The 12,748-nt window shown below is 33.0% G+C and overlaps 2 protein-coding genes across 2 annotated transcripts in view; both read right to left on the bottom strand.

Annotated features, from left to right (window-relative positions):
- The window catches only part of LOC149897025 (uncharacterized), a 43,034-nt gene extending 42,458 nt beyond the window's left edge, over nt 1-576 (bottom strand). The window contains exon 1 of the mRNA XM_090116946.1: nt 462-576. The gene's annotated coding sequence lies outside the window, so the exon portion shown is untranslated. The remainder of the gene's footprint in view (nt 1-461) is intronic.
- The window catches only part of LOC149897024 (uncharacterized), a 50,752-nt gene that overhangs the window by 19,866 nt on the left and 18,138 nt on the right, over nt 1-12,748 (bottom strand). The window lies entirely within an intron of this gene.

Genomic DNA, 12,748 nt, shown 5'->3' with positions numbered 1-12,748 from the left:
ATGTTTAAAAAATATGAATGAAAATTAAGAAAAGTTAATAATTGTTGCACGTTTCCATTTTATTTAATTGCCTAGCGTCATTTTCGAGTAAGATATCGTAGAGCTCTCTTATCTTCTTGTTAAAATATTTAATTTCGTTTTAACTTTCAGATTTTATTTTTTATGTACACTGTCCCTATAAATAATAGTATTTTATTATAAGAATAAACTAATTAATTATTAATTTGATTTTGGTGCCTAAAAAAATTATTGTCATATTTTAATGATTATTGAGCAATAACAGATAATTAAAGCATTGTTTTTACAATAAATAAATTGATAGTAAATATTATTTAATAACACGGACAATAAAATAATAAAATATCATTACCACCTGCAATATGAACCTGAACTTGACAACTTGAACTTTACAATCAACGTTTTCTGAAAAAAAAATATCACCATAAAAATCCGTTACTCACCATACGGAACGTATTCCTGGTACACAGCACAACACTATCAAACGTCACTCATCACGACACATCACTAGTTAGCGCTTAGGGCACGTTCGCACAGCGCGGCAGCCGAGTCGCTTGTGCCGGGACCGCCCCGCGCAACCCCCGCCTATGGTATCAGACTCCATAAAAATATCACACCCTGTACTGCGCAATGCATAAATTACATGCATGTAAATATTTTTGAAGGTTTCACGTTGATTAAATGTTCCTTGTGGTGTACGAATGGTCAGAATTTAATCAAATGTCTGTGGAGTCAAAAATGTTATGATTACTGGTTTTTGCCCTGAAATTATTTAAAAACGTAGTGTACTATTAAATAGTCAATTTTCTTTCTACTTTCATTATTCAATTTTAATTATCTGTACTTATTGAGCTTCCTTTAATTACGTTGAACACTGAGAGTTTTTATTCGACCATTGTAAAGCTTTATATTTACTACTAGCTGCTCCGCGCGGTTTCACCCCCGTGGCTCCACCCCTGTTGGTCGTAGCGTGATGATATATAGCCTATAACCTTCCTCGATAAATGGGCTATCTAACACCGAAAGAATTTTTTAAATCGGAAAAGTAGTTCCCGAGATTAGCGCGTTCAAAAAAACAAACAAACAAACTCTTCAGCTTTATAATATTAGTATAGATAAAGCTTTCCTTGGATTCCAGGAAAACTTTGTATTCTTATTTACTAGGTTCCAAAATACGTCATAAATACCTAATAATATATGTATTGTTTTAGTATAATATTATTATCTTTTCCTGAGATATTTATTGCACGACTCATGCAAAGCATAGCGAGTGCTTTTTTGCGATCCAACAATTATTTGTTTTACAATAGTTTCGCAACTGTTTAATGAATTATTCTTCTTATACAAAAACATAGTGGATAGGTAAGCAAATTGAATTATTATAAACAACAAACATTTGAATAAATATTACAGAAACCTAGATTAAATTTACAGGGAAAATGATTTTTCCTTTATGATATTCAAGGTGTAATAAACCAAGGAAAAGTCAATGCATTAATCCTCTGAAAGGCTCAGATTTCTATAATTTTTACAGAATTTATTGGCTTTACCTCTCGTCGTGTCTCTGGATAATCGAATTTTTCATATTGGATTCGACCTACTTCCTCTTTTGAGTTGACATTTTTGCATATAATTTAATAAGTTAAGAAATATTTCTCTTCCTCAATAGTGGAGCGTTATATTCATGATATTGTTCGTCTGTTATGTAGCTTCTAAAAGGACAATTCGATATGTACCTATGTGTTTTTTGTCTGATCAATACAAGTACCTAGTCAATAAAATATATTCTGATTAAGAATTTCACATTTGTATCACATGTTTTGTAATATGTAATATGATTTTTATACCAATAGGCTCTACCTTTTTATAGATGTCCTCTTATTTCTTACATGTATGAAGATGTTTTAAATCAATTCTTATATTATAAAACTGAAGAGTTTGTTTGCTTGTTTAAACGCAATAATCTAAGGCACTACTGGTCCGATTTGAAATATTATTTCGGTGTTAGATAGCCCATTTATTGAGGAAGGCTAAAGGCTCACATCACGCTATCATCACGCTAAGACCAACAGGAGCGGAGCAATGCTGGTAAAACCGGGGGGCACAGCTAGTTGTTTTATATTTCATATGTCAAAGCATACAAATATAAAAAATACATTAATATAGCGTTCCAGTACAAGTTCAATACCCTGATATATTAAAGGTGAACTGAACTAAGCTTCGTCTGTATTGAACAGAAGATTAATGATACTCTAATATACTGTGATGACTGTATTTTGTCATTTGTATTTTTTTTTAACCTATAGAAATGTAAAATACACAATGTATTATATAAATAGCTTCGAACATTATGAACGAAAAAGTGATATTATTTTTAATCTTGTCTAATGTATAATGTTTCTCTAAGTTTACTAATTTACGTTAGTAAGGATCTTGTTGTAGAAATTAAAACTCATAACGTATTTTAAACACGATTTATTCAGTATATTATGATTTAACATGAAGTTTCGAAAACTTTACCTACAGTGATAAGTGAGCGTGGTCACGGGGAAACGCTATAGTGAATAAATCTCGTTTAAAATGCGTTGAATAGTCTTTAATTACTGAATGTATACCTAATACTCACGTACAATAAACACACAAAATAATGTGTTGTAGTTTTGTTAAATATTGGTAATGATAAACAAATAAATTTTGTTATGTTTTCAAAAGATATCGGATCTGTCCGAAAATGTAAAATTTTGTGCAATGGATACTAAAATAAATATAAATTTGTATTATCTCTGTTTTATTTTACTTCATTTACTTCCACATCTCGTAAACTTGGTTTTCTGCTACGAATAAAACGTTATTCGTAGATTTTCTGGTTATTTTAGAACATCTTGTTGATCTTCCTCTAGCTACGAAACGGTTGAACAGAATTGAATTCAGTTGCTTGCTGAATGCATATTAGGTAGATATAAAAATATCACTTTCTCGTTATTGCAAGAAAGAGAAGCTTGTAACTTCTATAAGTTTTTATAAATATTCGCAAAATATGAAAATTATACACACTGCATTAGGTAACAATGTATTCTTTTCCTACAAGAATGCGGATATAAAGGTAATATTAATTTCAACTTTCACAAGTAATTTAAGTATTTTATAGTTAGATTTTTAACTGACTTCACAACACAATTTGCGTCCTCTTTATAATAATATTATGAATTGTCGAAGACTCGAATTTCTCAACTCCAATGAATTTTTTTCGTTCTCGAAGTTTACGCAAACAATTTCTTCCTTGACCTCTTATTTTTGTCTTACAGTTATTATTCATTGATTAACATTGAATCTAAACAAAGTTAATCAGAAAGACGCGGGTTCGAATCCCACCTGGTTTTAATTTTCTTTAAAAATTTCTTATTAAGAAAAAGAATGCTATGAAAAAAAAAATTGAATTAGGTTGATTTTTAATACTCTCGAGCAAAATCAGATATAGACAAAAAAAATCACGCAACGTATATTTGGTATATTTAAAGAAAGGCAAACGGAATTACTAAAGGAGCTTTAAGCTTACACGCGAAGTCTTTAGAATAATTATGAATTCAAAGGTTTTCCTTTTTTACGAACGCTCGCGCGTGTTATGTAAAGGTTATATGAATCTAAATACTGTATTCATTTAAATAATTTATCACTAAGGTTGCAATTAAATGTTATATAGGTACTATAATATATAAATCTCATGTCACAATGTTTGTCCTCAATGGACTCCTTAAACCACTTAACCGATTATAATAAAATTCGCACACCATGTGCAGTTCGATCCAACTTGAGAGATAGGATAGTTTAAACATGTAGGTACCACAGGCGAAGCCGGGGCAGACCACTAGTATACTATAAAAATTTATTTTATACGGTTGTTGTACACAACTGTTTGAATAAAAATGTTCTTACTTTTGAGATAAAACTGTCTCTTTGCCAGTATTTTAAATTGATCGTTAAAAATACATGATATACATCAGCACTATGCGATTCGGAATTTTATAGCATGAACGCATTTTATATGTGACTAGCGGTCCGCCCCGGCTTCGCCCCTGGTACATATTTCGCAATAAAAGGTAGCCGTGTTCTTTCTCAGGGTCTAAAGATTATCTGTGCCAAATTTCATCAAAATCGGTCCAGTAGTTTATGCGTGAAAACCATACATACATACATACATACAAACCTTTCCTCTTTATAATATTAGTATAGATAACTATTTCCATTGTAATATAAAGTTCTGAATGAGCGTGAATATACTAATTATTTAAATGTTCCCTGATGTTAGGTACCTGTTTCAATTTTAGATGAAAAATCAAGCGAAGAGTGAACGGGTACCTTCTAGGGAAGCGCGCTCCATCATAGACCATATCTCAGCTTACCATCAAGCGTGATCGTGGTCCAGCGCTTCCCTATCTAATATATATTATAAAGGCGAAAGTTTGTAAGGATGTATGGATGTATGGATGTATGGATGTTTGTTACTCTTTCACGTAAAAACTACTGAACCGATTACAATGAAATTTAGCACACATAACTTGGATTAACACATAGGATAGTATTTATCCCGGAAATCCCACGGGAACGGGAACTATGCGGGTTTTCCTTTGCAAACGCGGGCGAAGCCGCGGGCGGAAATCTAGTCATACAATAAAAAAATAAATAAATAGTATTCAATCACTAAATAGAAAGCTTCATTAAATTTAGAAACCTCCAATGGAGAATAAGAGTAACTTTACGTTAATTTTTTATGTATTTCTGTTTCTATATGTATCTTCTTTTAATAGATGGTCTTGCGAACTGGTTTTGTTGAGATGTTTCTTACCAGACACCACAGAGATAGCAAAGGCAACTAAAATTAGTTATTTACTGCTGATAACTAATTTGAAATTCATAGCTACAAATTTAAGCACGGCATTAGAACTAGACATCTAGACAACTGCTATATCTACTAAACATTGCTAGGTACAAGATTTAATATTAAATGTAACCACATTCAAATTGCTTCATATTCCTTAAAACTTAAACATCTACCGTCTTATTGCAAAACACGAACTAACTAAGAACCAGGTCTAAAACGTAAACGTATTTTTTTATTACAAAACATGTTTACAAAACAATAGATCCATATCTATTGTTTAAACCTCTGTACTTAGTTGAACCATGACTTTTATTAAAGTGAAACTTTTATTACATCGTCTCAAACTTTTTGGTCTGTGTAACGCACAGACATAGATAGACTACGCAAGTACCGCGATCTGTATGAAAACCAAGCGTGTCATATTTTTTGTACTGACCTTGACGCGTTATGACGTCACGAGCGCTTTTTAGTGATGGTAATTTCATTTTACGCTAAATCGATTAGGACGCCACTCGCGCGGCGATTCTAGTATCGTCCTATCCCATCGAAGTAAATCGAAAGAAATCAGATCAAACTAGATCTATGTCTAAGAGGTAATTAAATAAATGAATCGTAATCGATTACTAAATCGATTCAAGACAGAAAAATGATAATTACCATAGACAGAGGAATGATAAAATAAATTTATAAACCTTTTAATATTCTAACAAGTAAACTAATGTGTTTTAGCTTTTTCTTACATATGCCCATTGAGTTACCGTGCACTACGTACTAGAGAGGCCATCGAAAGAAAGTAATGAAACTGTCAATCAATCAATCTTTATGTCCCGTTGCATCAATCCATTTTTCTTTTATGTTCGGGTTACTTGGAAAACTGAAAAAACAAACATAGCCTAAGCAATAAGGAGTTTTGACAAAAAAAATCTATGCCTTTTTTTCTGAAAAATTGCTCCTTCAAATTATCATTTTTCTGTTCGATTATAAAATCGATTAGAATCGAGAACTGTTGCATCAAATGAACATCACTAACCACAAAATTGGACAGAAAAATGAGAACAGAAAAATGAGAAGACGCTATTCATTGCTTGTTATCATACGACTCGATCTTTACCGTGCCAAGTAAAAGCCGCAATGTATTCCGAATCATTTCGTATGATTTGGTATCCGTGTTTGTCACGATCGTTTTCCACAGATATTCTTAATTTGATTTAAAAATAAATAGTGCATATTCTGATTAGAAAATTACTTACCGGTGGAAGGGAACATCTCTGCTAACTCGGCTACTCACAGCTGTGGAGTTTCTACAGTTTATAACGGCGTAATTCGGCATTTTACTTTATTCAGCTTCACGTCTTTCCTTGGCGAACTGCAAGCGCGGACTGAGTGTAGGCCAGCGTCAAGTAAGTTTCATAATCTTAGTTTGGACACGGGAAGTACATACACTCGCTTAGTCTATCTTGATACATGTCCGTGGTGTAACGCATGTCGCGTGTATCGTGGCTGCCGAGTAGGTATACCTACTCGGCAGCCGACCGTCACGCGACATGCGCTACACAAAGCAGTGTTCGGAACCGTTCGAACCACAGACATAGATAGACTACGCAAGTACCGCGATCTGTATGAAAACCAAGCGTGTCATATTTTTTGTACTGACCTTGACGCGTTATGACGTCACGAGCGCTTTTTAGTGATGGTAATTTCATTTTACGCTAAATCGATTAGGACGCCACTCGCGCGGCGATTCTAGTATCGTCCTATCCCATCGAAGTAAATCGAAAGAAATCAGATCAAACTAGATCTATGTCTAAGAGGTAATTAAATAAATGAATCGTAATCGATTACTAAATCGATTCAAGACAGAAAAATGATAATTACCATAGACAGAGGAATGATAAAATAAATTTATAAACCTTTTAATATTCTAACAAGTAAACTAATGTGTTTTAGCTTTTTCTTACATATGCCCATTGAGTTACCGTGCACTACGTACTAGAGAGGCCATCGAAAGAAAGTAATGAAACTGTCAATCAATCAATCTTTATGTCCCGTTGCATCAATCCATTTTTCTTTTATGTTCGGGTTACTTGGAAAACTGAAAAAACAAACATAGCCTAAGCAATAAGGAGTTTTGACAAAAAAAATCTATGCCTTTTTTTCTGAAAAATTGCTCCTTCAAATTATCATTTTTCTGTTCGATTATAAAATCGATTAGAATCGAGAACTGTTGCATCAAATGAACATCACTAACCACAAAATTGGACAGAAAAATGAGAACAGAAAAATGAGAAGACGCTATTCATTGCTTGTTATCATACGACTCGATCTTTACCGTGCCAAGTAAAAGCCGCAATGTATTCCGAATCATTTCGTATGATTTGGTATCCGTGTTTGTCACGATCGTTTTCCACAGATATTCTTAATTTGATTTAAAAATAAATAGTGCATATTCTGATTAGAAAATTACTTACCGGTGGAAGGGAACATCTCTGCTAACTCGGCTACTCACAGCTGTGGAGTTTCTACAGTTTATAACGGCGTAATTCGGCATTTTACTTTATTCAGCTTCACGTCTTTCCTTGGCGAACTGCAAGCGCGGACTGAGTGTAGGCCAGCGTCAAGTAAGTTTCATAATCTTAGTTTGGACACGGGAAGTACATACACTCGCTTAGTCTATCTTGATACATGTCCGTGGTTCGAACAGTTTCACTTTTACCGTGGTTTCATAAAACCACGCAACATTTTTTTTTATCTTACTACCACCAATATAATATTACAATGTAACAATTTTAGTCTTTGAAATCACAGTATTATCAACATAGATTCGTAGGTATAAAAGGCACGAGATTAACTTTGTGACATACAAAATATGCTTGTTCTTAGAGTATAAATACTGAAATTATACTGACTTTATAGTCGACTATCTGTGCCCCGCGGTTTTACCCGCATTGGTCTAAGCGGGATGATATTATATAGCCTTCCTCGATAAGTGGGCAATCTAATAGGTACCAAAAGTATTTTTCAAATCTGATAATTAGGACCACTGGAATAGTTCCTGAGATTAGCGCGTTCAAACAAACAAACTCTTCACCATTATAATAAAAAGTCTATTTAAGTTTTTGTAATAACACCGATAACGTTTTCCCTAGAAAATAGAAGCTTAAAAATGTATTCATTTAATAACGATCCGTGTCAACCAATACAAGTTAAAATTCCTCACACTTCCTCCCATAAAAAAATAGTATGAACTAAAAATTCTATGTCACACAACATGATATGGTCATAAAAATAGTAAATAAAACAACGGTGTCAATACACAGCGCTTGAAAAAAGAGTATTTTCATGGCGCGAGTTATTTTTCACTGATATTTTCATATTAAAAGGTTTCGCTTTTATTAAATGCGTTATAAAACGACAGTTTTAGCTGTAATCCACTTCGGTGAATGTGTTCCGTGTTCAGTAGAATGCAGTTAAATAAATATCGTATTGCTTTGATATTATTTTTCGTTCGTAAATTCTTTTAATGTTAGCCTTTGTAAAAAATATTGTAAACTAGCGGTCCGCCCCGGCTTCGCCCGTGGTACATATTTACGTTTTCTCTACATAAGAACCATCCTCGTACTTCAAGGAATATAATAAAAAAAGAATGATCGAAATCGGTTCAGCCGTTCTCGAGTTATGCGCTTACCAACACATTTTGCGATTCATTTTTATATATAAGATATTTATTGAATGTAAACAATATATTAGACCTGTATTTACAGAACAATATATTAAATCTAAATCTTTACCAAACCCTGAAAATAAAGAATTCTTTCATTTTAATCGTGTCATAAAAATAATTAGCTAATTTTATATCACGATTTAATTTTGCTTTATACATTATCGTTGCTGAATGTTAAATATTACAATTTACAACAATATTTTAAAGTGAAACTTTTATAACATCGTCTCAAACTTTTTGGTCTGTGTAGCGCATGTCGCGTTACGGTCGGCTGCCGAGTAGGTATAAAGCAGTGTTCGTACGTAAGTCATTATCGTACAAATACGATAATTTTGTGCCTAAGTTTCACTTTTACCGTGGTTTCATAAAACCACACAACATTTTATATATTTTTAATAACACTATCTTGAACTTTTAAAAAATGACACCAAAATGAAAAACCTAACCACCTAAAAAGCGTAAATCAAACACAACCAAATCGCAACCCAAATAATAACAAACAATTCAATTCTATCCAGGCAAGTCGTTAACAGTTTTACTTATAAAAACTAGAATTCTCGCAAAACTAAGAAAACAGACGACGCTAGCGTGGGTCGTGTAAAAATGTAATAATTTTCTCAGCACTTGCGAGAAAATAGAATTTCTATCCACTTTAATTGTATGAAAGAAGCGATCGTATCGAGATATTGGTTGGATGTATTTTAATTCAATGAAGGTGCGTCGTGGTTTAAGACTTTTCACTTTATTGGTGATTATTTGCGTGGTTTTAAATTTAGGTATGTTTTAATGAAATATTTTCAAACACTATATAGCAATAATGTTGTTGTTTTGTATTATTTTGTTTCAATACATTGTTGGATGCTATTAATAATTATATAAAATCAGTATAGACATGCATTGTCCATGAAATCTTGTTTTCTTCCTTATAAATTATGTAAATTATTGAAGTGAAACTTCTTTATCGGGGTTGGACAAAAATTTAGTGTAACATTTTTGCGTTACGCCGTACGCGTGACATTTTTGCGTTACGCCGTACGCGTGACATTTTTGTGTTACGCCATACTCGTGACATGTTTAAGGTCATAAAGAAGTTTCACTTCTTACGTGTGTACTCTAGTACACGCATACATTTTTTTTAAATCTTTTCTTTGCCCATCTCCACTGCATAGTGTATCTTAGTAAAGTTATTATCAATACAACACTGTACAGAAAAAGAATTTTTTTTTCAGGAATCAATTTTCGAACATATCCTCAATTCCGCACAAACGGAAATAGCTTACTGAAAAAAAACAATATCTAAAAGAACAATAGTCAATAAAGCAAGATACAATACAACGTACATTACAAGAATTACGCCTGTTAATTGGTTGTAAGTCGACATTGTAACAAACCTTCAAGTGGAAACTTACAAAGGAAACTGGAACACATAACTCTGTAATAAAATCGTAGGAACCGCGCTTCGAATGGTATACAATAACGCGGGTTGTTTCACACGCGCTGCGTTTACGTATGCTTATTGATTGTAACGCAAATAAATATTTACTGATATAATATGTTACATAACATAAGACTCTATCTCAACTCAAACTAATAAAAGCTTCAATTGGCGGCAGAGGGCCGTCGACCGGGCTCAGTGGCGTGCATTGGAAGAAGCCTTCGTCCAGCAGTGGACAATCAAAGGCTGGTAATGATGATGATGATGTGAAGAGTAAGTTTTATTACATTGTCAAACACTTCACCTATATTGTTTCGAGTAATCAATGTAAGATACGATGTCTAGTATCTTGGTATATTTACATTGAAACAAAACAGATATAAGTAACCTTCTACTAAATAATACTACCCATTACCCAACATCCAATATTTGGACATAGATTGCCATGCAACGCTACAATATACAATTACATTAATGCATACCACGTGAGATAACCAAAAGTGTAAGCCAGTGCATTGCACTATAAAAATGTCAGATATTCAAAAATTAGTGCATGTTAAAGATCACATGGCACATGTGAAATATTACAAAGCGGAGCGTTTGCGGCTCAGGTTTCGCTTCAAAAATGGAACCCGAAAAGGAGCGTTTTTAACGCGGACAGTATGAACATGGCATAATAAAACCCTTTCAACAATGTGCCAAAGAATTAGATGAACTGAAACCAATTATAGACACGTCACGTCACGCATTTCTTTACAAATTTGAAATTACTTTCTCGCGTTGATCAAAGTTTCGATGTATTTATAGAACCCGTCCCACGTCTTTAAATAGTTTATTCTTTGATACATTTTTGTGATCATTTTATGCTACATTTGTTATGAGATTCTGTTTTTTTTAATTATGGGAGGAAAAATATATTATCATTATTTTTAACACGCTTTCCTGTATGTTTGTATGTAGATAAGTGACTCCTTTAGACTCGAATTCGATCCACTTTAAACGGGTACATTTAATTCAAACTTTGTACAATCAAGGATCGATTGACAATACAATAATTTCATGATTTGTGTGCGTGTTTTTCAGGTTTTTTTATACTTAGTTTTTTAATTATCTGATTACTCTAGACTTAAAAAGATGCATGTTTTTTGAACAATTTGTTGAACAATTTAAATAATGATAGGTACTCTAGCATTGGACACAACAAAAGATGGCTTTCCAAAAAGCGCTGTATAAAATTGTGGAAGTCTAGCAATGCTTTGTAATATGTTATTTCGTACCGATAATATTTTCAATAAGAATATTTTTTATAGTTCTCTTCACTTCTATCTTCTATGAGCCAAGAATAACTAAGCATATTTTAATGATTTTTTATGACTAAAAAAATTGGTTGTCTGTAAAGTCGGTTTACTGACGATAGTTGAACGTGACGTCGTGACAACGTCCGATTGTGCTTCTTTGTCGCTCGTTCCGCGCTCTCGCTTGCACTTCAAGCCTTACATGGAACGTCTCAGAGCGAGGTAACGCCGCATGAGTCATGTTTTTTCGTGCGTGCAGCCGGCTCTATCGAATTATAAGACGTTGTCACGTCAAAAATATGACCTACCTGGGGCGGACCCAGGTAGGTCATATAAGGAGTGGAGTAGGCTGGAGTTACACAAAATTTAATTTGATAAGGTTGAATGACTCGCATCTGAAATGTATGTTATTCTATGAGTAAATGTGAACATTTATAGTCTATTAGAGATATTTCTGTCCAGGATCAGAGGCTATATTTATAGCTGGAGTATTGCCAATTTGATTGTTACAGGAAATATATTTTGTGCTATTGTCGAATTGGACGTCTCCACGTCTTTCTCTGTTCCACACGTTCGCTCCATCGATTTTTATCCGATTGCTGCTTGCGGTCAAATAATTTAATCGTTTGGAATTATGGCGGGAAACGTGACGTTAGATTTTAACATGACATGTTAGTGTACCGTGAATTATCTCTGCTATGGTTTTATTTTCTTCGTATAGCATTATCTGCATCCACCGTTAATGAGTTTTCCCTTTTAGTCCTAATGTTCCTAGACCTTATGAAATATCAGCATAAATAGTAGTCTCAGTTACTCCTTATTAACTGCTATCTGACAGTGAAAGTCTCGTCAAAATCGGTCCAGCCGTTCCAGAGATGAGTCGGAACAAATAAACTCTTAAATGTTTACACAGTACATATATTTTGATATATGTACTGTGTAAACATCCACAATCATCAAACATACAATCAATAAAAAATCGGATATTCGATAATCGCTAAGAAAGAAAATATCTTTGGTATATAAATAATTCGTTTTGAAAATATTGAAGTTGAAAAATATTACTATATTTAGATTTAGATAGTATCGAATAATTACTGTGTTCGAAGAAAATGTTTACAAAAGTTTTTCTTTTTAAACTTTTAAATTATTGTGTTTATATTCTTTTACCAATAATAACTCGTAGCTACGAAAATGAATGAAAATAAAGGTATTAAAAATATTTTCATAGTTTCTTAGAAGTAACGTCTTTCTTTGAAATATTTAATCTAATAGGTATTTAATATGTTTCATACATTTTATAATTCGAAAATAATGTCGAACAATCCTACTATAAATACATATTATAAATGCGAAAGTTTGTGAGGATGTGATGTGTGTGTTTGTTACTCTTTCACGCA

The sequence above is a fragment of the Colias eurytheme genome, chromosome 26 (assembly GCF_061535395.1).
Source record: "Colias eurytheme isolate Ceu_HAF_F1 chromosome 26, ilColEury1 Martin Lab GWU primary, whole genome shotgun sequence".
Lineage (NCBI taxonomy): Eukaryota > Metazoa > Arthropoda > Insecta > Lepidoptera > Pieridae > Colias > Colias eurytheme.
Note: the sequence above shows the minus strand (reverse complement) of the source record. Positions and strands in the feature narration are given on the sequence as shown.